The following is a 27,204-nucleotide window of genomic DNA, read 5'->3' on the forward strand; positions in this document are numbered from 1 at the left end:
CATAATACTCGAAGAATGCACCTCGTAATTAACAGTGTATTAAAATCCACCAATCATAAACGCTGCTTTTCGTTTTCTTTTTACATAGCTACGTTTAAAGTAAACTATTTGGTCTTCTTTCATTAAGCCTAAAAGTGCAATACACAAAGGATCATTGTCTTAACCTAATATATAAATTTTACAAAAACAAATTAAATGCCAATCATTTCTTTTTTAGCACATTCCTAAAGAGGTTTGCAAAAGTAAGCTGATGAAATAGTGAACAGTTGTATTTGCTTGTTTTTGTTTCACCAAAATTCCGTGATTTTTTTACACGCGGATACACGACGTCTGGTTGACAATATCACATTTAAAAACTTATCGCCAGGGGCGCTGCATTAAGGAACCCGTATGTTAGGATGCTTCAACCTGACTGGTAGAACATCGCCATTTTCCAAACGTTTTATTTGCATGCAGCACGTGACTTATCAACATACCATACTACTGTCAATCAATTTACTGGTTTTGATACCACAAAACTTCTCACCACCCTTCCCCGTGGAAAACAACTGACGTTCTAAAAAAAAAAGTGCCTTAACAGCCATACAGTTATTATTTTGAGAAATTTACACGTTATAATAATACTTTCGAATAAAAGTTCATTAACTATATAAAACCTAGCTTATGCTTTAAATGGCAAACAGGTTAACTAATTAGGGTTGTAAAGCTGAACTATTTGTAAAACAGACGAACGAAAGTTAAGGGGGTCTTAATGTGTAATTGTCGCTTACAGCCATTCCATTGGCTTCAATCTACACACACACATACACATTATATAAAATAAAACCACTAACGTTTGTAGAACAAAAATATGATTTAGGGTAAAGTACAATTAAAGCAACCAGATATACCATAAGTATTGTTTGTCTGATTCTTTAGGGTAAAGTATAATTAAAGTAACAATAATATAAATATTGTTTGTCTGTTACTTTAGGGTAAAGTATAATTAAAGTAACAATAATATAAATACTGTTTGTCTGATTCTTTAGGGTAAAGTAAAATTAAAGTAACAATAATATAAGTATTGTTTGTCTGTTTCTTTAGGGTAAAGTATAATTAAAGTAACAATAATATAAATACTGTTTGTCTGATTCTTTAGGGTAAAGTAAAATTAAAGTAACAATAATATAAATATTGTTTGTCTGTTACTTTAGGGTAAAGTATAATTAAAGTAACAATAATATAAATACTGTTTGTCTGATTCTTTAGGGTAAAGTAAAATTAAAGTAAGACTATATATACCGTAAGTATTGTTTGTCTGATTTTTCAGGATAAAGTATAACTAAAGTAACACCAGAAATAATATAAATATTGTTTGTCTCATTCTTTAGGGTTACGGCTCGTAGACGAAATATATTACAAAAAGTTAATTAGAATATCTAAAATGCTAAACCTTTTCTAATAAACGTATCACTCCAACTTTACCAAATTGTCATTTCTTATTCATTTCAGAAAAAAAAATAAAAAAAATGTATGTTTTATCCAGGTTTCGTTCGGCGCCACCCAACTTCATCGGTTTCAAGTACATATTCTTGCCGAAACCCTGATTCGAATATAAATATTAACAGTCATTCCTAGCCAAGACTCCAGATTACTGTAACACTTTTCAGTTTATTTTCAAGCGACACTCGCGACGAAACAGAAGGAAAGCTTGCAATAATACTTTACTTTCATAAATAAATAAAAGTTCACTGATTTTGAAATTATTGTATATTTATGGATCAACATGTAACTAGTTTTATTTTATAGTAGGTTACTCGTAGAAATGTTTGTCCCACGAGTACAGTTACTCAAAAAATTAAACACAACTTCTGATGAGAATGATTTCTTTGTTTTACTAAGTCACTCATCGTTTCGTGGAACACTCGTACGCTTAAGTCTTGTTTTTCCCGCTTAACTTGCGTACAGCTCTCAATGACCATTGGTTTATTAACATTAATATAACGTACTATTTACTTGTATTCAGAGCAAACACCGAGTTCGTTCACTTGGGAAAAAATTTACCAGGGACACGCTGCACGTGGCAGTTTTTTTTTTTTACTTTAATAAACGGGAAAAAAATAACAAAAATGCTAAATTTTAAGTTTAAAATAGTAGGTATACCGTATCTCAGATCATTCCAAATAAATATTTTATAAAAACTTGTATGCGAGAAAAGAAACAAAACTAATATATCGCTCGAAAGTGTTCAGTTCCCTTCTTATACAATAGACAGACACGTTATATACGATATTTGCTCAGAGGACACAGAACATATAAAAATGTTTAAAATGAGTCCTTATGAAACATATTGATGAGGTACACTGGTGAGAAGGTCCCTCCAAGAACCACGTGTACCATAAACGACGAACAAGCCTTCAAGGTCGTCTAAGACCGTAAAGTGGTATGGCGTCTTTAGCTCGTTGTCGACCTGCGATACATTAAGTTAAAGATAGCTGGTATTCAGCAGTATTGGAAGTCGACTGAATAAAATGTGCAGAATAGCAGGGGAAAAACACCTTGTGCACGTGTTTACTTACACTTCAGTACTTCTACGCTAACGTTGCTGTGTGGCTAACGATTCGAAGTTTTAAAGCACATCAATCAACAAACAACGTTCATTAAAGTCTTGTTTTTAGTGCCCTCAGTGAATGCGAAGCCTATCTCAGGTAGCTTAAATACACGTGTTCATTTAAATCTCAATAGTACAAAACGTCAAGCATGGGATGGCTAATTTAAAAACAGTAAAAGCTTCAATAGAATTATCCGAGAGTTTCGAAAATTGGCATTCATAATCAAATTATAGCAAGTTAACGTAACAGTTCATAACACAAAGTTATGACAAGTCCACTCAAAATGACCTTATCTGATGTGAGGCTGGTGAAGTAACTTCTGGCATATAAATACCAGATAAACATAACTAACCGAAAAGGTCAGTCAACTAAGGTTCTAAACCTTCAATCTCAGAATTTAAAACCTTTTAATGCCAATAAAATATGCATCATTTATGCCCAGTTGAAAGAAACTGGTTTCTTGAACAACCGGTAGGTATGGTGCCGAAGTTCTTCAATACAAGTAACCAGTTGGCTTCACCTGCAATGCCTTCCAGACATTAAATATGGGAATGTATTCCAAGAAATACATAAATATATCAAACACAGAGAAAACATGAAATTAGCCACATTTTTATTTTCTGTTATTACCCCTATCTTTTTCTCTCTTCTTATCATAATTTCCTTAAAACTACACTGAACCAGTATCAATTTATACCAAACTGTTCTGTCAGTTTTGATAAAACACATAACCTGTAATATGGTCTTTCATGTTAACAGTAGCATCATAAGAGTAGGGACTTTATATAGCAATGCTGACATAGAACATGTACCAGACGAGGGTGTGTTCAATGATTGGTTATCATCAGTCACCTGACACACTTGTAGAATTAAACTGTGACCATTAGTTCAAATGTTGTTGGATATGTGTGTTTATACATTCACAAGTTTTATAATAGAGTGCTATGTAGTTATATACATATATGTGGCTACGATCAAAGATTACAATGATGGTTAACCAGAACATGTTATAACACTGATAATACCAGGGACGTAGTGCTGCGCGCGGGTATCGGAGCACTGCTCCAGCATTAGAAATAGGATTCAAGTCCCAACATTTCACAAACTAAAACGTTATTCAATTTGTATCTAATATTACAACCACACTCTCAGTGTATCAAATAACACTGTGTCCACTGGTTGACCTCTTTAGCCCCATTGTCCAAGTACACACTATTCCTCTCCTACAGTAGCGAGCACCAGGCACCACAAGACTGCTTCATGGTTAATGAAATTCACAAACAGTATATTGAAACACTTAACAGGATTAATTTACTGGTGAAACCATGGTCATAATAAATGACGTATTGGTGAAACAAACAATTATAAACAGTATGTTTACCATAATACTATGGGTTTAAAATGTAAACATTTTTTTTTAAAAGGTTTATTATTTATGTGATACCCAATTAAAGAGCAAAAGGTCATAAATACCACAGTGCAGTTATAAATACAGTAAATTAACCCTTTGAATACAGCTACTTTAAACACACTGGAAGATTTTGGTTGAGAGCCGTAAACTGCATATGGTATGCTTGTGTTCACATATGTATTTAAAAAACAACTTATTTTAATGTTTGCCATATTTATATGATACTCAATTGTTGTTGTTTTTTTCTTGCTGCAAAATACAAAGGATATTAAATAGCATGAGACATCATGGTGATATTTGTGTATGTACGCACATTCAATTCACTACAAAGACAAGTAGTCTCAAATTATTGATGCATTTATCTTATCTATTTAAAATGAACTCACAATAATGGAAATTAGATTTTGAATATCTCAACACCAATGGTGACATCGCACATCTGACAAATTTTGGCAAGACTCCAGTACTATAGAATTGGTACTATACTGCTGGATAGGACACAACCATGATTATAACTTTCAATGCTGTGTAACCAGAATATGTTGTAATACCAATAGGTGGATAAATAAGGCAATGCTTAAACTCTTCCATCTTTAATGATGCAAATCACTCACCTATTGAAATAAAAAACTGAATGAATCATAGCATACTTGTACTACTAGTTACTGTGTACTTCCCCATATCACTCATCACTCCAGGGTCTACAAATTGGTTTTAAAGTATCCAATGCCTTACCACACATGCACACTGTACTCTATAATACCATGTATTTCATTGATAGATTGTTTAAACAGAGTATTCATAATGAAACTTTGTAGAATGGACGGCAGCTGACTGTTGTGGAGACACAAGTTTAGAGGACGATGTTTGAAGTCTTCGCCTGACCGAAGACGAAAAGGCGGAAGACTTTCGAAACGTCGCCCTCTGCACCTGCCGTCCATTCTACAAAGTTTCACCATCTATTTCAGTTGTACAACAAACCCAATATCTACGTGAATACTTGTAAGCCGTATTACCAGTTCTATTTAGATCTTCACAATTAACTGAAACTTAGGTCAGTGAAAACAAAACTTGGCTTGTTCAGTTAGAAGGTACCAGTGTATAACATGTTATAGCTCAGGTTATCTATCAAATATGAGCACCCTGATTATCACCAGTCTTAGATTTCCAGTTATGATAAAGTTATTGGGGAGGAGCAGGAGGACCTGTCCAGTTAAAACTTGTTTTGTCAAAAAATAAAAGAGAAAATACCAATTTGCTCTCAGATGTAGCCTAGAATTTATGAGAAAAATGTTGTTTCTTAAAATCTCCAAAGGGAAGTACATCAAAAAATGAAAAAGTCTTAAAATTTATGAGTTAAAAACATTCACATAACATCACATTAACTACAAACAAGTTATGTGGAATAATTCCTACAGTTAATTGGGATTTTTGATAAATGAATAAAAAAAAACCTGAACACACTGCTATCACATGTAATACAAATGTTTTTGGTGAATGAAACACAAAAGATAAACTTTAAACATCTTCCTTTAAAACTTGTTCAGATAAAAGCTGTTTTGTTGTTTATTTACCATGGATTATACCAAACCAATTCAGTTAAGCTGCACTAAACACAAGATCACAACAAACAGTGGTTACTTAGCAACAGATACATTATTTTTAATTATTAATTAACAGAATTCTAACTTCTTTGTCCTCAAGCAGGAACTTAATTTTAACATGTAGATAATGGTTACAGAAAATTTGCTTTGAAACAAGGAGAAAATGTGAACTACCTACTCACCCACAACTCTTTAACTGACAAACTACAGTTAGGCCTTCTGTTCAAAATCTTGAATTTTTTTTATCAAAACTACTTAATAAAACCAAACCAATCCAGTAAAAATTCTTGTATTAAACATACTCAATTTTTTGTATATATATTTTATTTATTTGAAGTTTACGACTATCAACTTATTACATTAATCTATAAACAAATACAAAATACTCACCTTTATATTTATAACCTCGGTTGTTTGCACACGAATAACCATTAACACAAAGTCAGCCCTTGGGTGAATTGCTTTAAATCACTGAAACATACAAAAAGAAAAAACTTACACAATGGTTAAATAGCTATTGCACTCTAAAAAAACTAGCTTACAATCCTCATTCTTAAACATGTAATCTCAACTTTAGTTTTCAGCTTTAAAAAATAGTTTATTAATCACTTGTGTGGCAAACAGCAGTATTAATGTTGTATACAAGATATTATTACTGAATAAATTTCAGTAAAGAACACATGCAAACACATACATACACGTAATTGAAAACCACAAAAAAAAAAAAACAGCTCTCCTTCACTCTAATAAATGTCAATTTGTGGAATTCCAAGAAAGACTTAGGCAAATGAAAAGTTATATAAACACTTCCAAGAAGTGCTATATCGTTATCAATTACACTGACACTTTCACTATTTGATTTCCAGATTATTAAGAAACTTGTTTCTTGCCATTAAAACTATTACTTGACTTTCCCCCCAAGAAACTTTGAAAGAAACCATCTTGCAAAGCCTAATATTAAAGTAATTAATGAGATTATTTATACATTATATTAAAACTGAATTCACAGTAAAACTTTCACAACCTTATAAATGAAAAAATCCAACAGCATTCAAAGCAAGAGATCTGTTTAATTACATCTAGAAAACTTGTTAGGTAGTGGCCTTGAAAATTATGATTTAGAAATTTGCCCTTTACTTTCCGATCAGAAAGTGTTCAAGGAAAACTGTGTTTAATACAAATGATGTTAACACAAGATGAGTTATGTATCATTTCCTTCAAGTTAGACTGATAATTTTTTCAATTTAAGAAACTCGTATGATAAAAGCACAATTTCAAATAGAAACAGCACACGTTAAGTAATAAAATTTTAGCTCCATAATAACCAGAAAAATAAATTATTTAGATGCACACCCTCAGATGTATGTCCTCAGAGTTTGAATATCCAGCACTATAATTATGAATAGAATAAAATATTAAATGTATATCCTTTAAGTTCAATATTAAGCACTATAATCATTTGCAAGGATAGAACCTTTAAATTAAGTATCCAGTGCCAATCATTGCAAAGATAGAACCTTTAGGTTGATAATTCAACAGTATAATCATTTGCAAGGATAGAACCTTTAAATTAAGTATCCAGTGCCAATCATTGCAAAGATAGAACCTTTAAGTTGATAATTCAACAGTATAATCATTTGCAAGGATAGAACCTTTAAATATTCATCACTATAACTGTTGTAAGGATAGAACCCTCTGAGTTAACAAGTTAAACATCTCACTTTCAAATACATGCTGTAATTTTAATATAAACTATGAAGTGTTATAATTCCAGTTATAACAAGATTTTTAACTGAAATGCAACTGACAACTGAACCTGATTTCCAGTTTCTTTACAACAATAACAACCTTTGAGCTATAATTCCCTTAATACTAAGTGACCCTATAAACATCCTGTATAAATGGTCTACGGAAATGAATTCTTGAGTATCATACCAGTGGGTAAAAATTCAGTTCTAGAATAGCACAGTGCACAAGCAGTACACTGTTTGTATGCTCATGTCTCATGTGACAGGCTTTACATTTGATTTTATAGTCACATATAATAACACAAAAATAAGCTTCATTACAACTACTATAGTTCAGTAGTTTTATCCAGTTTGTAAAAACCAATAAGTTTTAAACTAAAAATAAATATTCTGCATATTTTGTTAGTAGTAACTCTTTCAAATTTAGTACATTAAGTAAACAAACCACCTTGTATCTGATTAATTTAAAACTGCAGGCAACTCGTCACGTTATGAAAAACATAACTTTGTCGTTATTTGAATAAATAACTACAGATAAAAATGCATTTTTAAGGAAAAATATTTTTCATCTCATATTTCTACATTAATCTGTACAAATAATCTAAATAAATAAAACTAAATCTTACATGGCCCTTAATACTGCAGAAATTTTAACAAATACATGCGTAAAGTATAACAAGCAACTTTTAACAGATGTTCTGATTGTTAACATTTATATTATTAACTACACAAACAACCACATGTGGTTCAAGCACCTTGTACAACACAGGTTTCCAACTGAATAATTAAAGATTTATATGACAGTCTTCATATCAATGTATTCTCATCTGAATTATACATGTAAAATAAACACAATCTATATAACAATGTTTGTGTGTGTATGTATATATTTTATATATAAAATGTTTTAATCAATACAGGCTTCCCATTTAGTAAGTTATACTTGTAATATAAATACCTATCTATACAACAGTATTTACACTAACAAATGTTTTCCTGCTTAGTTACTGTGTGTAACACTATGTGACAGTGTTATAAAAACAGCATGTTCTTTTCACCTTACGGTTTAAGTACTGAAGTAAAACAGTTAATAACAATACGTATAAACGTATTTGGTTAAGTTGCACTACTTGCTTCTCTATGTCACCTTATTAGTCGATCAGTTAATATTGAACTGTGCAGTCAACACGTACACCAACACATGTTCCACCTACAGACATTCAATGCATCAAAGTACAGAAACCTGATACTTAGAAAAACTCCATCTTTACAACACAGTGAGTGAGCTCTGCACTCTTTTAAACTGTGGCTTCACTTTGGGTTAGAACAGAGAACCTATGAGAGTTTCAGTAAAAGCCTGGCATATGTAAAAACCCAGATTTTAGTATTGTGGAAAAGAATGAAATAGTCACAAGGGGTAAGAATCTTACAAAATTAAGAAATGTCAGTTGGTTTTACCAACACAACCCGTATCATTACTCAGTCACCAAATTGTATTAGTTGTTTGTTAGAAACTTGAAAATACAGGGTGTTCGAAAAGTCACTGTGCACTTGTATGTTTATTAACAGCAAAACTGCACAGTGACTTTCAGAACACCCTGTACATGCAATTAGCATTTTGAGTGAGTCAGTAAATTATATCTAAAAAGCTAACTTCAGTTACAAATACATTAAGTTAAAGACAAACTTTACGCACCCAAAACACAAGATTTCATCAAATCATTTGCATTATCTTGACGACTGACTTGGTGTTTTTTCAGTTCCACTTTGCTGCCTAGTTTAAGTGTACAGAATATCAACAGTTTAAGGGTACAGAATATCTGCAGTTTAAAAGGGTACATGTCACTGGAAAGTTTAGAACTAGTTACAAAATTACTTTATGAGCTGATATCTTCAAACTGCAAATGTCTGTTAAATTATCACATGTTTACAAGCACACAGCAGCAGTACTTTTATATCCAAGTACAATCTTGCTGTAAAAGTTACCTTAAATAACTGTTCATTCCATTTCTGAAGAGTTTGATAAAAGTATTTTAAATGAACCTTCTATAATAGTGCTTAGACATGATAAAATATCATTCAACACAACTCCAGCTACTGAACATTTTATCGTAAAATGACGGAACTGTAATGGTTGGCACATTCTTCAAAAATAAGCCTTTTACAGAACCTACTGGTAAATGTATATTTATAGTATCAATAACTTTTATTTTGATCAAACAATAAAAATACACACACACCCTCAAAAAAACTGTGTTACCTGCTCATTAAATAGTGTTATGCACACTTTACCTTTTGTTTTCAATAATTATAAGCTTAGTTACTGCTGCTTAGCAACAGTCCACTCCCCTAGCAACATCTCTGGTACAGGTACATAGTACACTCAGAAGATTAATTTTCTATTGATTCTACTTCTCGTACGGTGTAATTGGTAAGTAAATGTACAAAGGATTTAAAAATCAAAATCTATTTATTATAATGGTTCATTGAAAATTTTTAAACTGTTGTGTACAAATGTATACATCTCTCAGAGCTAAAAAACAATAATGTACTACTATTCCCATAGTAAGCTTACAACAGGAAGGGACCTTACTTTATTAACACAACAACAAAAAGTGAATCATTAAAAATAACAAATGGCATGCACACCTAACTTTCTTTCAAAGAACTGTAATAGTTTCAGTCAATAACCATCATGACTGAATACTGAAACACGTAGGTGGGATTGAGGGGGGGTTAACATTTTTTGTGAGGTATAATATACACAATGAAATAATTATGTCAGAGTTGTTCTCCCCCCTATTCCACATGCTGAACCATATATAGATGACTGGTTCTCCCCCCTACTCCACATGCTGAACCATATATAGATGACTGGTTCTCCCCCCTACTCCACATGCTGAACCATATATAGATGACTGGTTCTCCCCCTACTCCACATGCTGAACCATATATAGATGACTGGTTCTCCCCCCAGAATCCACATGCTGAACCATATTTATAGATGACTGGTTCTCCCCCTATTCCACATGCTGAACCATATATAGATGACTGGTTCTCCCCCCTACTCCACATGCTGAACCATATATAGATGACTGGTTCTCCCCCCTACTCCACATGCTGAACCATATATAGATGACTGGTTCTCCCTCCTATTCCACATGCTGAACCATATATAGATGACTGGTTCTCCCCTACTCCACATGCTGAACCATATATAGATGACTGGTTCTACCCCTACTCCACATGCTGAACCATATATAGATGACTGGTTCTACCCCCTACTCCACATGCTGAACCATATATAGATGACTGGTTCTACCCCTACTCCACATGCTGAACCATATATAGATGACTGGTTCTACCCCTACTCCACATGCTGAACCATATATAGATGACTGGTTCTACCCCTACTCCACATGCTGAACCATATATAGATGACTGGTTCTACCCCCTACTCCACATGCTGAACCATATATAGATGACTGGTTCTACCCCCTACTCCACATGCTGAACCATATATAGATGACTGGTTCTCCCCCCCTGCTCCACATGCTGAACCATATATAGATGACTGGTTCTCCCCCTGCTCCACATGCTGAACCATATATAGATGACTGGTTCTCCCCCTTACTCCACATGCTGAACCATATATAGATGACTGGTTCTCCCCTATTCCACATGCTGAACCATATATAGATGACTGGTTCTCCCCTACTCCACATGCTGAACCATATATAGATGACTGGTTCTCCCCCTACTCCACATGCTGAACCACATATAGATGACAGGTTCTCCCCCTACTCCACATGCTGAACCACATGTAGATGACTGGTTCTCCCCCCTACTCCACACGCTGAACCACATGTAGATGACTGGTTCTCACCCTACTCCACATGCTGAACCATATATAGATGACTGGTTCTCTCCCAACTCCACATGCTGAACCACATGTAGATGACTGGTTCTCCCCCAACTCCACATGCTGAACCACATGTAGGTGACTGGTTCTCCCCTACTCCACATGCTGAACCACATGTAGATGACTGGTTCTCCCCTAATCCACATGCTAAACCATATATAGATGACTGGTTCTCCCCTACTCCACATGCTGAACCACATATAGATGACTGGTTCTCCCCCCTACTCCACATGCTGAACCATATATAGATGACTGGTTCTCCACCCTACTCCACATGCTGAACCATATATAGATGATTGTAGTAAACACAAAGCAAGCATGTTGCACACATAACATGTCCAAGTGATTGAAATAATCCACATGGACTATACTTCAAGAATTCAAGATTGGCAAAAATTAATCATTTCTATTCTGCAATTTTCATCCTTGATAATGCATTTCTGTATAGCAATGAGTCCACTGTTGTTGTTTTTTGCAAGTTGAATTAAAAGACATTACATTTTCCTAATGTTACATATTTACGCAACAGTAAACCAGCATCAGACAAAAACATAACCATCTGATAAATAGCATTAAAAATGACTAACAAAATTTAAGTGTGATCAAATTGGAACTTTTATATTTTTCTCTTGCACAAATTTTAACACACGTGTGTTGATTCCAGTTGCAGATGTGCAGGTCTGTACGTCTTACGCAAACCAGCAACTCAAACCACTCTCACGACGCACGTGTTCCCAGTATTCTTTCGTCACCAAAGCATTTTTCTACCTGTCCTTTGATGTAATCAAAAACTTAACGTAACAAATTTAGAGAAAATATTCATGGACATAATCTTGGTTTGAGCACATTGCTTTCAAACACAGACACGTGAAAATTAAAACAACACACTGATGTACACGATTCGGATATGTATGACACTCTCTGTACAAGTTACGCAGTTTATTTTTTTTCATGACTAACAATGATGCTTTTAAATACTTCCAAAATTCTCACAAGTGTAATGTTTCTATAACTGTGTACTGTATAATGGTAAACAGTGAATACACTCATTGTTTGTGTATGTGCACACACACATATTTAACTTATGGTACCAATGCTTTACAGACTTTCTCCAATAAAAAATTTCAAAAACAATTCAAACCACAAAACATTTAAAATGGCATCAGTGTAAACTGCCTTATCTATATTAAAAACCCTGAAAATATACACATACATACATATGTACACATACGTTTAATTTTAAATGTGTTTTGGTTTGGCTTTAAGAAATATGGTTATACATTGTATATGTATTCAATCTTTCAGACTTAGAATGGAATACACACGGTATTCAGTCTTCCAGCTGTAGAATGGAATACACACGGTATTCAATCTTCCAGCTGTAGAAAGGAATACAAATGGTATTCAGTCTTCCAGCTGTAGAAAGGAATACAAATGGTATTCAGTCTTCCAGCTGTAGAATGGAATACACATGGTATTCAGTCTTCCAGCTGTAGAATGGAATACACATGGTATTCAGTCTTCCAGCTGTAGAATGGAATACACATGGTATTCAGTCTTCCAGCTGTAGAATGGAATACAAATGGTATTCAGTCTTCCAGCTGTAGAATGGAATACACATGGTATTCAGTCTTCCAGCTGTAGAATGGAATACACATGGTATTCAGTCTTCCAGCTGTAGAATGGAATACACATGGTATTCAGTCTTCCAGCTGTAGAATGGAATACACATGGTATTCAGTCTTCCAGCTGTAGAATGGAATACACATGGTATTCAGTCTTCCAGCTGTAGAATGGAATACATATGGTATTCAATCTTCTAGCTATAGAATGGAATACACATTCCTGAACACAAAATGTTATTTCCCAATTGTTTATGGCGAAAAAATGGAAAATACCTATTTTTCTCTTCAAACTTTACTTTTGTGACCTGGGTAATGAAATTTTCAAATTTACCAGTTTCCAGAATATTTCAGGTAAATTCAATTCTCAGTAGCTAGTACAGAATTGTCTTGAACTTACAAGAATTTTCAAGAACCTTCTAGAATGTTGAAAAAGCCTCAAAGCTGTGCTGTTCCACAATGGAAATAAGTATCTGTCTCTTCCCCTGGCTCATTTGATGCACCTCAAAAAGGAATACAACAGTTTTAAGACTTCACTAGAAGTCTTGAAGTATGATGAGTATGGCTGGTAGGTTATTGGAGACTTCAAAACGGTGGCATTCCTGATGGGTCTCCAAAGAAGTTTTACCAAGTTTCCTTGTTATCTTTGCCTTTGGGACAGCAGGGACACTGCAGCGCACTACAACAGGAAGCACTGGTAGCAATGGACCAAGTTCTCTGTGAGGAGGCACAATTTCAAGTGTGAGCCACTAGTGGACCTCCAGAAGGTGTTGTTCCCACCATTGTACATAAAATTGGGTCTTATGAAACAATTTGTCACAGCTCTTGATAAGGAGTCTGCAGCCTTCAAGTACCTTCGAGACTTCTTCCCTAAACTGTCTGAGGCAAAGATCAAAGCTAGTGTCTTCGTTGGACCACAAATAAAGATGATCCTGGAGTGCACAGAATTCCTCAAGAAGCTTGGAGCAGCTTTGTTGCAGTGGATCAGGGCTTCTTGGGCAATCACAAGGTTGAAAATTATGTGGAACTGGTTGAGGCTCTGGTGAAGAACTATGACAAAATGGGCTGCAGGACGTCCCTGAAAGTCCATATCTTTAAAGCTCGTCTTGATAAATTCAAAGAGAACGTGGGAGCATACTCAGAGGAACAAGGCAGTCGCTTCCGCCAAGATATACTGGATCCCGCTACCAAAGAGCATATCACGAAAACATGATGAAAGACTATATTTAGGGGCTGGTACGTGAAAGTGATTTACATTACAGTCACAAACCTCAAAAAACTACTCACTTCTAAACATTTTTGTATAACTTTAGTATAAATACATGTAAATCTTGATTCATATGTTGTTTTATTGGGACCTTATGTAAATGAAAATGTGCAAATTTGTCAGTTTTTACATAGAAAATAGGTTAATTTCTAAATTTCATTATCCAGGTCAGAAAAGCAAAGTTTGAAAGGAATAATGGCCATTTTCTGTACTTTTACAACATAAGCAATTAAGAAATAACACATACTATCCAGGAAGAAAATTTGTGTTACATAGCATAATTAACACCATACACTACAAAAACTGGATTTGTGGAGCAGTGCCCAAAGTTTTAATAAGTTAGTTCAAGTAATAATTTGAATACTAGTATATATTTATATTTTGAGCAAAAGGTCATTTACCATTTCACCTAACTTTAAACCTTGTATATCAGAATGCCCACCCACCTTCAACAGTTTACTCATTTTTCATTACAAGTTTTTGGTCAAATAATTATAAACCAAAATAACCTATAAAAACTTGAAAGGTTTTGAATAACCATGAAAAAAATAGACACGTATTGTTTCAGTTAACTTATTGATGCCTCTAACTGTTTAACTGAAACCTGAAAGAACATACCAAGTTTCATATTATTACAAAATTTATCAGACCTTGGACTAGTTTCAGAGCATTGAATTAAAACAGGTCAAATAACTTTTTATCAACCAGACTATGACTATAGCACTCAAGAGATATCTTTATCAAACCAGCTACATGAGTAGGTGTGTCATTCACATTGGTGTTTAGATTTACATTTCCTCAGTGTCCACATATATGAATTCACCAAGTTCCACTATCAAACATGCATAAATCATCAGTTTACTATTTCCCATCACCTTAGATTGCCACAAACACCTGGATAAAATTACCTGGATCACCCTTGTCTAGTGTACAGTGATGTATACATATACCTGAACTAGTAGTCAAAAGCTGTCCTGTAAATACAACCCTGAGCACTCTCTAAGCTGGAAAACTGAAGATTCTATGACACTGACTGAAACACCCTAGAGACACCTGAACAACTTACTCTATCGACCATAAGGCTGACTCAGAACTGATGTTATTCATTAAAATGGGTTCAAATCTATCTATGAACATGTTATAACAAAAGAAATTTGTTCTATTCAGAAAATTCATTCTAATTTGTACACATTGTCTTGTTTCTTTCATCATTCTTAACTAAGTACTCACAGAAAAGTGATGATGTACTCTAAACGTTGAACAACAAAAGAAAAATTTTAACTCATCTATTACCTAAAAACATCTCCACTGGAAGTTCCACACATTGCGATTTGCAACTATTTCCAAATACATGAGGGAAGACAACTGATGTGAGTACCGAAAATATAAAACTTAAAATACTACTTATAACATACAAAACCAATTAGTTTTGTTATAATCATAAGGTAAAAACTATTGCACAGAACATTCTCTTGAAGTAAACCAATCAGAAACATGCATGGAATTAATAAATTAAACCTGTCACAAACATGGAAAAAAGATATTCAAACACTGAAGTAAAACTGGTACAACATGGAGAAAATATACCATCATCAACAAGGGTACCCAAACTGTCTGAAGTAAAACTGGTACAACATGGGGAAAAAATACCATCATCAGCAATGGTATCCAACTGTCTGAAGTAAAACTGGTACAACATGGGCAACAATATACCATCATCAGCAAGGGTACCCAACTGTCTGAAGTAAAACTGGTACAACATAAGGAACAAAATACCATTATCAGCAAGGGTACCCAAACTGTCTGAAGTAAAACTGGTACAACATGGGGAACAAAATACCATCATCAGCAAGAGTACCCAAACTGTCTGAAGTAAAACTGGTACAACATGGGGAACAAAATACCATCATCAGCAAGGGTACCCAAACTGTCTGAAGTAAAACTGGTACAACATGGGGAACAATATACCATCATCAGCAAGAGTACCCAAACTGTCTGAAGTAAAACTGGTACAACATGGGGAAAATATACCATCATCAGCAAGGGTATCCAACTGTCTGAAGGAAAACTGGTACAACATGGGGAAAATATACCATCATCAGCAAGAGTACCCAAACTGTCTGAAGTAAAACTGGTACAACATGGGGAAAAAATACCATCAGCAATGGTATCCAACTGTCTGAAGTAAAACTGGTACAACATGGGCAACAATATACCATCATCAGCAAGGGTACCCAACTGTCTGAAGTAAAACTGGTACAACATGGGGAACAAAATACCATCATCAGCAAGGGTACCCAAACTGTCTGAAGTAAAACTGGTACAACATGGGCAACAATATACCATCATCAGCAAGGGTACCCAAACTGTCTGAAATAAAACTGGTACAACATGGGGAACAAAATACCATCATCAGCAAGGGTACCCAAACTGTCTAAAGTAAAACTGGTACAACATGGAGAAAATATACCATCATCAGCAAGGGTACCCAAACTGTCTGAAGTAAAACTGGTACAACATGGGGAAAAAATACCATCATCAGCAATGGTATCCAACTGTCTGAAGTAAAACTGGTACAACATGGGCAACAATATACCATCATCAGCAAGGGTACCCAACTGTCTGAAGTAAAACTGGTACAACATGGGGAACAAAATACCATCATCAGCAAGGGTACCCAAACTGTCTGAAGTAAAACTGGTACAACATGGGCAACAATATACCATCATCAGCAAGGGTATCCAACTGTCTGAAGTAAAACTGGTACAACATGGGGAAAATATACGATCATCAGCAAGAGTACCCAAACTGTCTGAAGTAAAACTGGTACAACATGGGGAAAATATACCATCATCAGCAAGGGTATCCAACTGTCTGAAGTAAAACTGGTACAACATGGGGAAAAAATACCATCTTCAACAAGGATATCCAAACTGTCTGAAGTGAAACTGGTACAACATGGGAAAAAATACCATCATCAGCAAGAGTACCCAAACTGTCTGAAGTAAAACTGGTACAACATGGGGAAAAAATACCATCATCAGCAAGGGTACCCAACTGTCTGAAATAAAACTGGTTCAACATGGGGAAAATATACCATCATCAGCAAGGGTACCCAACTGTCTGAAGTAAAACTGGTACAACATGGGAAACAATACCATCATCAGCAAGGGTATCCAAACTGTCTGAAGTGAAACTGGTACAACATGGGAAAAAATACCATCATCAGCAAGGGTATCCAAACTGTCTGAAGTAAAACTGGTACAACATGGGAAAAAATACCATCATCAGCAAGGGTACCCAAACTGTCTGAAGTAAAACTGGTACAACATGGGGAAAATATACCATCATCAGCAAGAGTACCCAAACTGTCTGAAGTAAAACTGGTACAACATGGGGAAAATATACCATCATCAGCAAGGGTATCCAACTGTCTGAAGTAAAACTGGTACAACATGGGGAAAATATACCATCATCAGCAAGAGTACCCAAACTGTCTGAAGTAAAACTGGTACAACATGGGGAAAAAATACCATCATCAGCAAGGGTATCCAACTGTCTGAAGTAAAACTGGTACAACATGGGAAACAAAATACCATCATCAGCAAGGGTACCCAAACTGTCTGAAGTAAAACTGGTACAACATGGGGAAAAAATACCATCATCAGCAAGGGTATCCAACTGTCTGAAGTAAAACTGGTACAACATGGGAAAATATACCATCATCAGCAAGAGTACCCAAACTGTCTGAAGTAAAACTGGTACAACATGGGGAAAAAATACCATCATCAGCAAGGGTATCCAACTGTCTGAAGTAAAACTGGTACAACATGGGGAACAATATACCATCATCAGCAAGGGTACCCAACTGTCTGAAGTAAAACTGGTACAACATGGGAAACAATACCATCATCAGCAAGGGTATCCAAACTGTCTGAAGTGAAACTGGTACAACATGGGAAAAAATACCATCATCAGCAAGGGTATCCAAACTGTCTGAAGTAAAACTGGTACAACATGGGAAAAAATACCATCATCAGCAAGGGTATCCAAACTGTCTGAAGTAAAACTGGTACAACATGGGAAAAAATACCATCATCAGCAAGGGTATCCAAACTGTCTGAAGTAAAACTGGTACAACATGGGAAAAAATACCATCATCAGCAAGGGTACCCAAACTGTCTGAAGTAAAACTGGTACAACATGGGGAAAATATACCATCATCAGCAAGAGTACCCAAACTGTCTGAAGTAAAACTGGTACAACATGGGGAAAATATACCATCATCAGCAAGGGTATCCAACTGTCTGAAGTAAAACTGGTACAACATGGGGAAAATATACCATCATCAGCAAGAGTACCCAAACTGTCTGAAGTAAAACTGGTACAACATGGGGAAAAAATACCATCATCAGCAAGGGTACCCAAACTGTCTGAAGTAAAACTGGTACAACATGGGGAAAAAATACCATCATCAGCAAGGGTACCCAACTGTCTGAAATAAAACTAGTTCAACATGGGAAAAATATACCATCATCAGCAAGGGTACCCAAACTGTCTGAAGTAAAACAGGTACAACATGGAGAAAATATACCATCATCAGCAAGGGTACCCAAACTGTCTGAAGTAAAACTGGTACAACATGGAGAAAATATACCATCATCAGCAAGGGTACCCAAACTGTCTGAAGTAAAACTGGTACAACATGGAGAAAATATACCATCATCAGCAAGGGTACCCAAACTGTCTGAAGTAAAACTGGTACAACATGGGGAAAAAATATCATCATCAGCAATGGTATCCAACTGTCTGAAGTAAAACTGGTACAACATGGGCAACAATATACCGTCATCAGCAAGGGTACCCAACTGTCTGAAGTAAAACTGGTACAACATGGGGAACAAAATACCATCATCAGCAAGGGTACCCAAACTGTCTGAAGTAAAACTGGTACAACATGGGCAACAATATACCATCATCAGCAAGGGTACCCAACTGTCTGAAGTGAAACTGGTACAACATGGGAAAAAATACCATCATCAGCAAGGGTATCCAAACTGTCTGAAGTAAAACTGGTACAACATGGGAAAAAATACCATCATCAGCAAGGGTACCCAAACTGTCTGAAGTAAAACTGGTACAACATGGGAAACAAAATACCATCATCAGCAAGGGTACCCAAACTGTCTGAAATGAAACTGGTACAACATGGGGAAAAAATACCATCATCAGCAAGAGTACCCAAACTGTCTGAAGTAAAACTGGTACAACATGGGGAAAAAATACCATCATCAGCAAGGGTACCCAACTGTCTGAAATAAAACTGGTTCAACATGGAGAAAATATACCATCATCAGCAAGGGTACCCAACTGTCTGAAGTAAAACTGGTACAACATGGGAAACAATACCATCATCAGCAAGGGTATCCAAACTGTCTGAAGTAGAACTGGTACAACATGGGCAACAATATACCATCATCAGCAAGGGTACCCAACTGTCTGAAGTAAAACTGGTACAACATGGGGAACAAAATACCATCATCAGCAAGGGTACCCAAACTGTCTGAAATAAAACTGGTACATCATGGGGAACAAAATACCATTATCAGCAAGGGTACCCAAACTGTCTGAAGTAAAACTGGTACAACATGGAGTAAATATACCATCATCAGCAAGGGTACCCAAACTGTCTGAAGTAAAACTGGTACAACATGGAGAAAATATACCATCATCAGCAAGGGTACCCAAACTGTCTGAAGTAAAACTGGTACAACATGGAGAAAATATACCATCATCAGCAAGGGTACCCACACTGTCTGAAGTAAAACTGGTACAACATGGGCAACAATATACCATCATCAGCAAGGGTACCCAACTGTCTGAAGTAAAACTGGTACAACATGGGGAACAAAATACCATCATCAGCAAGGGTACCCAAACTGTCTGAAGTAAAACTGGTACAACATGGGGAAAATATACGATCATCAGCAAGAGTACCCAAACTGTCTGAAGTAAAACTGGTACAACATGGGGAAAATATACCATCATCAGCAAGGGTATCCAACTGTCTGAAGTAAAACTGGTACAACATGGGGAAAAAATACCATCTTCAACAAGGGTACCCAACTGTCTGAAGTAAAACTGGTACAACATGGGAAACAAAATACCATCATCAGCAAGGGTACCCAAACTGTCTGAAATGAAACTGGTACAACATGGGGAAAAAATACCATCATCAGCAAGAGTACCCAAACTGTCTGAAGTAAAACTGGTACAACATGGGGAAAAAATACCATCATCAGCAAGGGTACCCAACTGTCTGAAATAAAACTGGTTCAACATGGAGAAAATATACCATCATCAGCAAGGGTACCCAACTGTCTGAAGTAAAACTGGTACAACATGGGAAACAATACCATCATCAGCAAGGGTATCCAAACTGTCTGAAGTAAAACTGGTACAACATGGGAAAAAATACCATCATCAGCAAGGGTACCCAAACTGTCTGAAATAAAACTGGTTCAACATGGGGAAAATATACCATCATCAGCAAGGGTACCCAAACTGTCTGAAGTAAAACTGGTACAACATGGGGAAAAAATACCATCATCAGCAAGTTTCCTCATGTGTTACTGCTTGCAGTATTACTGTTAAGAGTGACTTTTGTATTAACACGTTCTTTAGTTTCCTCAAGTGTGACAATCTCCAATACTAGTGTTACTACCTGCAGTATTAATGTTACAAGTGACTTCTGTATAGGAACTTAAGTTTCTTCAAGTGTTACTACCTGCAGTATTAATGTTACAAGTGACTTCTGTATAAGAACTTAAGTTTCTTCACGTGTTACTACCTGCAGTTTTAATGTTACAAGTGACTTCTGTATAAGAACTTAAGTTTTCCCTACTGTCGCTATCTCCAGTACTAATGTTAACGGTGACTTCATTCAATATAAATAGTGAGAACAACTCCAGTGTCATTGATAAAGGTGAGTATGAAGAAACTATCTTCAACAGTTACTTTTTCTAATCTTCCGATAAAATTAAAATGACGATATATATAAAATGTTAATTACTTTTAACACTCTGAGATAGTACACACTGTTTTATAATAAATTTATAAAGAGATGGTGAGATTACATCAATAATCAGATAAACATTGCAAGATAATTCACTGAACTTTAGCTTGTTCTCCTTATTTGTAACACAACAGGTACATTCCCTGTTAAAAAAAAAACTTTTTTTTTTTGCTTTTACTGACAGTGAGTCAGTGGTCCATATCAAATAACAAAATGTTTGCTTTGACACAAAATGCAATAACTCAATCTGCAGATAAATAATCTTTTCCTGAGCACAAACAAAGTTCCCTACACTGAGGTAGAGAACTACAAAAAATTGTTCCACGTTATCAATAAATACATGATGACTGTTCAACCTAAACACAAACTGTTATGAGTCACCACTAGCTATAGAAAGTTGGTTGAAGGTAAACAATACAAATTAATACTAGTCACTGTTGGTCACACAGCAGCAGGTATTCCACTTTAAATACAAAACAAAACAACTGAATATTATAAACAATCACTCAACGTCTTTTTCTGACAATTCTACCAAAAGCTTTTTACAGAAAGTATCAAATTAGCAAAGATAATTCATGCATGTTACCACTAAATATATGTCAAAAAGAGGTCATAAAACAAAACCTAAATATAGTTTCGGTTTGAATAGCAAACACGAAGTCTCACATAGTATGATATTACTTGAGAGTGTACATCCTAGTGGCACTTAGAAGTACTATGGGTTACACTATTTTGGCAATGTAATATGCATGACAATCACTGGACATCTGATTTTTCATTAATTGACATAATTCTATTAAACACATATATACAATATTTAAATTAATGCATAACTTAAGTATTGTATAAAAACTGTGTATTTTCCAATTCAGTAATAATGATTTTACTTCTTCATTTCCCTTAAAACTCATATGTTGGTCAACTCTTTAAAAATCAACTAAGAATTAACTAAGTGTTGGCAGTTTGATCTTTAACATCTTTTCAAAAGTACCAACATTATAACTTAATAAATGAAAGCACAGCGTATTTGTTTTTACTTTAATCAACAGTTGGTACTTGGGGCTACCCAGATGATTTCTGGTGTGAAACATCCAAGTGTTAAAGTATGGTTTAAAGATATAAACTTGTTTTCCCTGAAACACAGAAGAGCTAGAGGTGACCTGATTCAGGTGTTTAAAATTCTTTAAAGATAAACTGCTCATAGAAGATATGTTGGACGAGTAAATAGACAGGATTAGCTGTTGAATTCTTAAATCCTGCTCTATCACTAAAATAATTTTCCCATCTCTACAATATTTTGATTTGACTCAAAACTTTGCAGTGGTGAGAAATTCTGTTCCATGAACTTTTAATGTAGTGGAAAAGTTTACTAAATGATGTAGTGCATCTTGACAGTTGGGATTCCTTAGACATTTTTGATGGATAATTTTATGACTGTGATGGGTTATGTATTTTGGTTGGACCTCTTTACTGGATGTCCTTAATCAGCTATTTCACTTTGTCACCTAGTTGGTTTTTTATTCTTTTAAACACAATAGTTTACAAATAAATCCAGTCTAAAAATAATATGACCTTGATATTAAAAAAAACACATAAATAGTGAATTATTTCTTATGAAACTTCTTCACTTCATTGTTGTACAATTTCTGTTTTACAAAAGATACTTTACCTTTGAAAAATTAAAGTTTTGAGAAATATCCAATCTACATACGTGGTACTAAGAAGCTAAATCATTTTGAGTAATGAAGATGAAGTAAGCTGATGATCAAAATGGAAAATAAGCATCTTCAACATCCCAAAAATATATAATGAAATGTTCTCACCCATTATCTTTAGAAATGTGTATATATTTTAAAATATCAGTACGTTTCAATTTGATACAAAAACACAGCAGTACACATCTGTATTTTTACACTTACAATTTGATAAATGATTAATTATTGAGTAATTCATATTATTCAGTACTCTCACAGTTAAAATATACTGCAATAACATTGTGAAAATCGAGTTTAATATCATAAGTTTCTGAAACTAAATGTTTCAACATATTATGAAGGGCATACTACATATATACTTTATAAGAAACCTGATACCCTATTATCAGGAGTTCACTAGATTTGAACTACATTCATTTTATAAATTTTCAAAGTATCATGATTATTTGTCAATATAAAACTGAGTGAAGAATTTACTTCTAAATTTTATATTACGTTACTTTGTAAAAAGAAATTATAGTTTGTTTTTTTCTCGCATTGTCAATAACAATATAAAAAAAAGGAAAACAACTTACCAATTAATTAATATCAGTAACAAAAAATCGACAGTATATCTAACAGTTTTTCTAACATAACAACTAACAGAAAAACTATGGAGGCTAACGAGTCTTCGAATTAACACTAGTAACTAACAACGTAACTGTACAAATTGTTAAATACAGTTATGCATAGTATTGTTAATATATATTTGTAACCTACACTCAACGAAATTCGTACTCAGCTGTTCTGAAAACAGTACCACAACCTGTTCAGCTATGTCAAACATAACCGTACCGTACTATATAAGAATTAATAACAACACTCGTACTTATTCATGCTCAGTGTGTTGTTGATATAAATAAAATTATATTTGGCACTGTAACTTATAGATAACAGCACGATTAGAATAGAACTAAATTTGACATTAACTTATTCTTCATTTTAATATTTTAAAATTAAATTTTACATCTAAGCAGTGTTATTAAACAATACAAGTAACTGAAGGATATTACCTCATTTTTTTTCTTTCTCCGATTAAAAGTCGTTTGTAAAATACTGCTACTGTCGAAATTCTTCTTTCTCTTTTCTCATCAAAAGAATTTTCAGCCTTCTTCGCCCTACGTTTGCGTTATCGTTAAATGATCCATCGGCAAACTGAAAATAGATTGCTTTACAGAAGCGCCCTCTCAATATTACGAATTTATTTTAAAATGAAATTTCAAATACCTACATTAAGGAAGTAAAATAAATTATTTGAAACTTTCCGATTACTTTATGTGTTAATTTTTTTTAAATTAAAACCTTCGCATATATTTTAATGGGCACAATATTACTGAGATCTTGATAGTTATATTTATACAATTTTGAAAATAATTTTCAGGCAACGGTACTTATATCGCCACCTGTTGAGATGTATAAAAGTACGTACTTTGAAGTATTATAAAACCCATTCTATTATTCATTTTATTGTTTGTCACTGAATTGTATTTGTTTGTTTGTATAGAACTTCGCGAAAGCTACCTGACGTGACGGCTATCTGCGCTAGCCATCCCTAATTTAGCAGTATAAGGCTAGAGAGAAGGCAGCTAGTTATTACCACCCACCTCCAATTCTTGGACTACTATTTTACCAACGAATAGTAGGATTGACCGTGACAGTAATGCTCCCACAGCTGAAAGGGCGAGCATATTTGGTGTGCCAGTGATTTAAACCCGCAACCCTCAAGACTGCGAGTCGTGCGTCCTAAACACCTGGCCATGTCGGGCCCCTGAATTATATAGGTCTCAGGAATTTTTACTACTCTGGTAATACTGGGCGAGTTGAATATAATGATGGAGTGTATGTTACCTGTGTGGTTTTTAGAGGTGTCTCTTACTTACTCAGTGATCCCACATTCATCTAGGAATATCTAGTTTGTTTTTTTTTGTTTTGAATTTCGAACAGTTCGAACGGCTATCTGCGCTAGCCGTCCCTAATTTAGCAGTGTAAAAGGAGAGGTAAGGCCACTAGTCATCACCACCCACCGCCAACTCTTGGGCTACTCTTTTACCAATGAATAGTGGGATTGACCGTCACATTATAACGCTCCCACGGCTGAAAGGGCGAGCATGTTTGGTGCGACGGGGATTCGAACCCGCGACTCTCGGAATACGAGTAGAACAGGAGTATCTGAAATGTGCAGCATTACTGCTTTTAATTTATCTTTTGGAATCGTTCAACCGAAAAGTTGTTGATAAAAAGGAAACCACTGTGTGAGTGAAAAACGTCTCAAAATAACATATCTATAAAAGTATACTCACGATGTTAAAAAAACACGTAGGCTTAAAAAGTCTTCATAAGAATGAATAAAATTATACAGTTCTTAAAATCAGAGACTGGTTTAGGGACTGATGGGCTCAGGGCCAATCAAAATTTTGGGCCTCTGAGGATTTTAGCTACTAACAGGACTTTAAATTATTACTATTAGTAGTTATGAAATTAATTCTAAACGTTATTTTGAAATATTAAACATAAATAATAACATTTTTCAAGAAATAAGTTTCAAAAGCAACGTGACCTAGGATTTTTTTTAGTGTACGAATTGTGGTCACTGAGAAATAAGTGACCGTATGGGCCTATGCGTAAAATTGGACCCTTTTTAAATTCAAACTAATACGATATAATGTTTAATTTCCTACAGAAATATAAAACTTATGAGATAGAAGTCGCGGTTTGAAATAACTTAACGATAACTTCAATAAAAACCGCTAATGTAATTCTACCTTTTGTCCGTTGATCAGAATTTTTGAAAGATAACATAACTCAGAGCAGTAGTTTTCAGCTTATTTTGATATGACTATTTTGTTCATCATACAAAATAGCTTCAAGTTTACATTATTTACATTAATATGATAATATAAGTTGTCATAATAGGGACACGTGTTTTCTTATAGCAAAGACACATCGAGCTCTCTGCCGTGTTTACGGAATGGACTCGAGCCCTGATTTTAGCGCTGTAAATCCGCAGACTTACCGCCGTCCCAGCGGGGGCCGCCCTATTAGGGCTCCATAGTTCACTGAAGTATAGCAAACATACAGTTCTAAGTAACGCAAAAAAAACAAGCACTTTTAAACTTTTTATTGTAGAAGTAAGGAAAAGACAAGATGTAGAAATCTTCCCTACTGTGACAAGGTGAAACTGCCAATCAAAGGTTTCTTACTTTGCAAGATAAAAATAAACACAACTTAGTTAAGTAGAACAAAAAGAAAAAGGCTAAATTAGGATGTTTTTAAAGACACAATAGGTTAAACCTAACTGCCACTTATAATTTTCAACTAAAAATAGAATTGGCAGTAAACCAGAACATTGTATACTGCATTAAAAAATATCTTTTTTGTTCCATGATATCCCGAACGCGCTACCGATCACTTTACAACTTTAAAAGATACTTTTTAGTATTCTCTGATACATTGTTTCTTCCTGAGTAATTGGGGGCGATCAGCCAGGGGGCCCGGCATGGTCAAGTGGTTAAGGCGCTTGACATCATAATTTGAGGATCACGGATACGAATCCCAGTAACACGACACGTGTTTACCCTTTCAGACGTGGGGGCAATATAATTTTACGGTCAATCCCACTATTCGTTGGAAAAAGAGTAGCCCAAGGGTTGGCGATGAGTGGTGATGACTAGTTGCCTTCCCTCTAGTTTTACACTGCTAAATTAGGAACAGCTAGCACAGATAGCCCTCGTGTAGCTTTGTGTGGTTTGGTTTGTTTTTAATTTCGCGATGTTGAGCCAGTTTTGAGTGAAACTCTAAAATAATCAGACAGACAAATTATTGTTCTAAAAGTAAGTAATGTATGTTTCTGCCAGGACAGAACATTGCTTAACATAACGTTGTGTGAAATCCACAGTCTCCAGCAACCTGCTGCAACTTCGTCTTCGTCTTTACTTTTGCCTACTATCCTCGTCGTCGTCATAATAACTTCCATGTTGATAACATCCGCCCATTCAATTCACATAGAACAACAGCCTTTCTGGACATCTTAATTCTTAACTTCTATCGGGGTAAAGAAGGACTGCTTAATATTTGACCATCTTTTGACCCCCGGGAAAAATTAATGTTACCTCAAAGCAGCTGCCAGAAATAAAAACGTCTACAGTAATGTCATTCAGCTGTTGTCTAGGTGATTCTAGACATTACAGCCTCGCCTATGTTGTAATGTGAA

The 27,204-nt window shown here is 34.9% G+C and overlaps 1 protein-coding gene across 1 annotated transcript in view; it reads right to left on the minus strand.

Annotated features, from left to right (window-relative positions):
* Positions 1-24,136, minus strand: part of LOC143250025 (cytokine receptor-like) — a 95,744-nt gene extending 71,608 nt beyond the window's left edge. Inside the window, exons 1-2 of the mRNA XM_076500661.1 lie at positions 24,008-24,136; positions 5,997-6,077 (exon numbers count right to left, since the gene is read on the minus strand). The gene's annotated coding sequence lies outside the window, so the exon portion shown is untranslated. The remainder of the gene's footprint in view (positions 1-5,996; positions 6,078-24,007) is intronic.
* Between the last annotated feature and the right edge of the window lie 3,068 nt (positions 24,137-27,204).

Source organism: Tachypleus tridentatus, chromosome 4 (assembly GCF_004210375.1).
Source record: "Tachypleus tridentatus isolate NWPU-2018 chromosome 4, ASM421037v1, whole genome shotgun sequence".
Taxonomy (NCBI): Eukaryota; Metazoa; Arthropoda; class Merostomata; order Xiphosura; family Limulidae; genus Tachypleus; species Tachypleus tridentatus.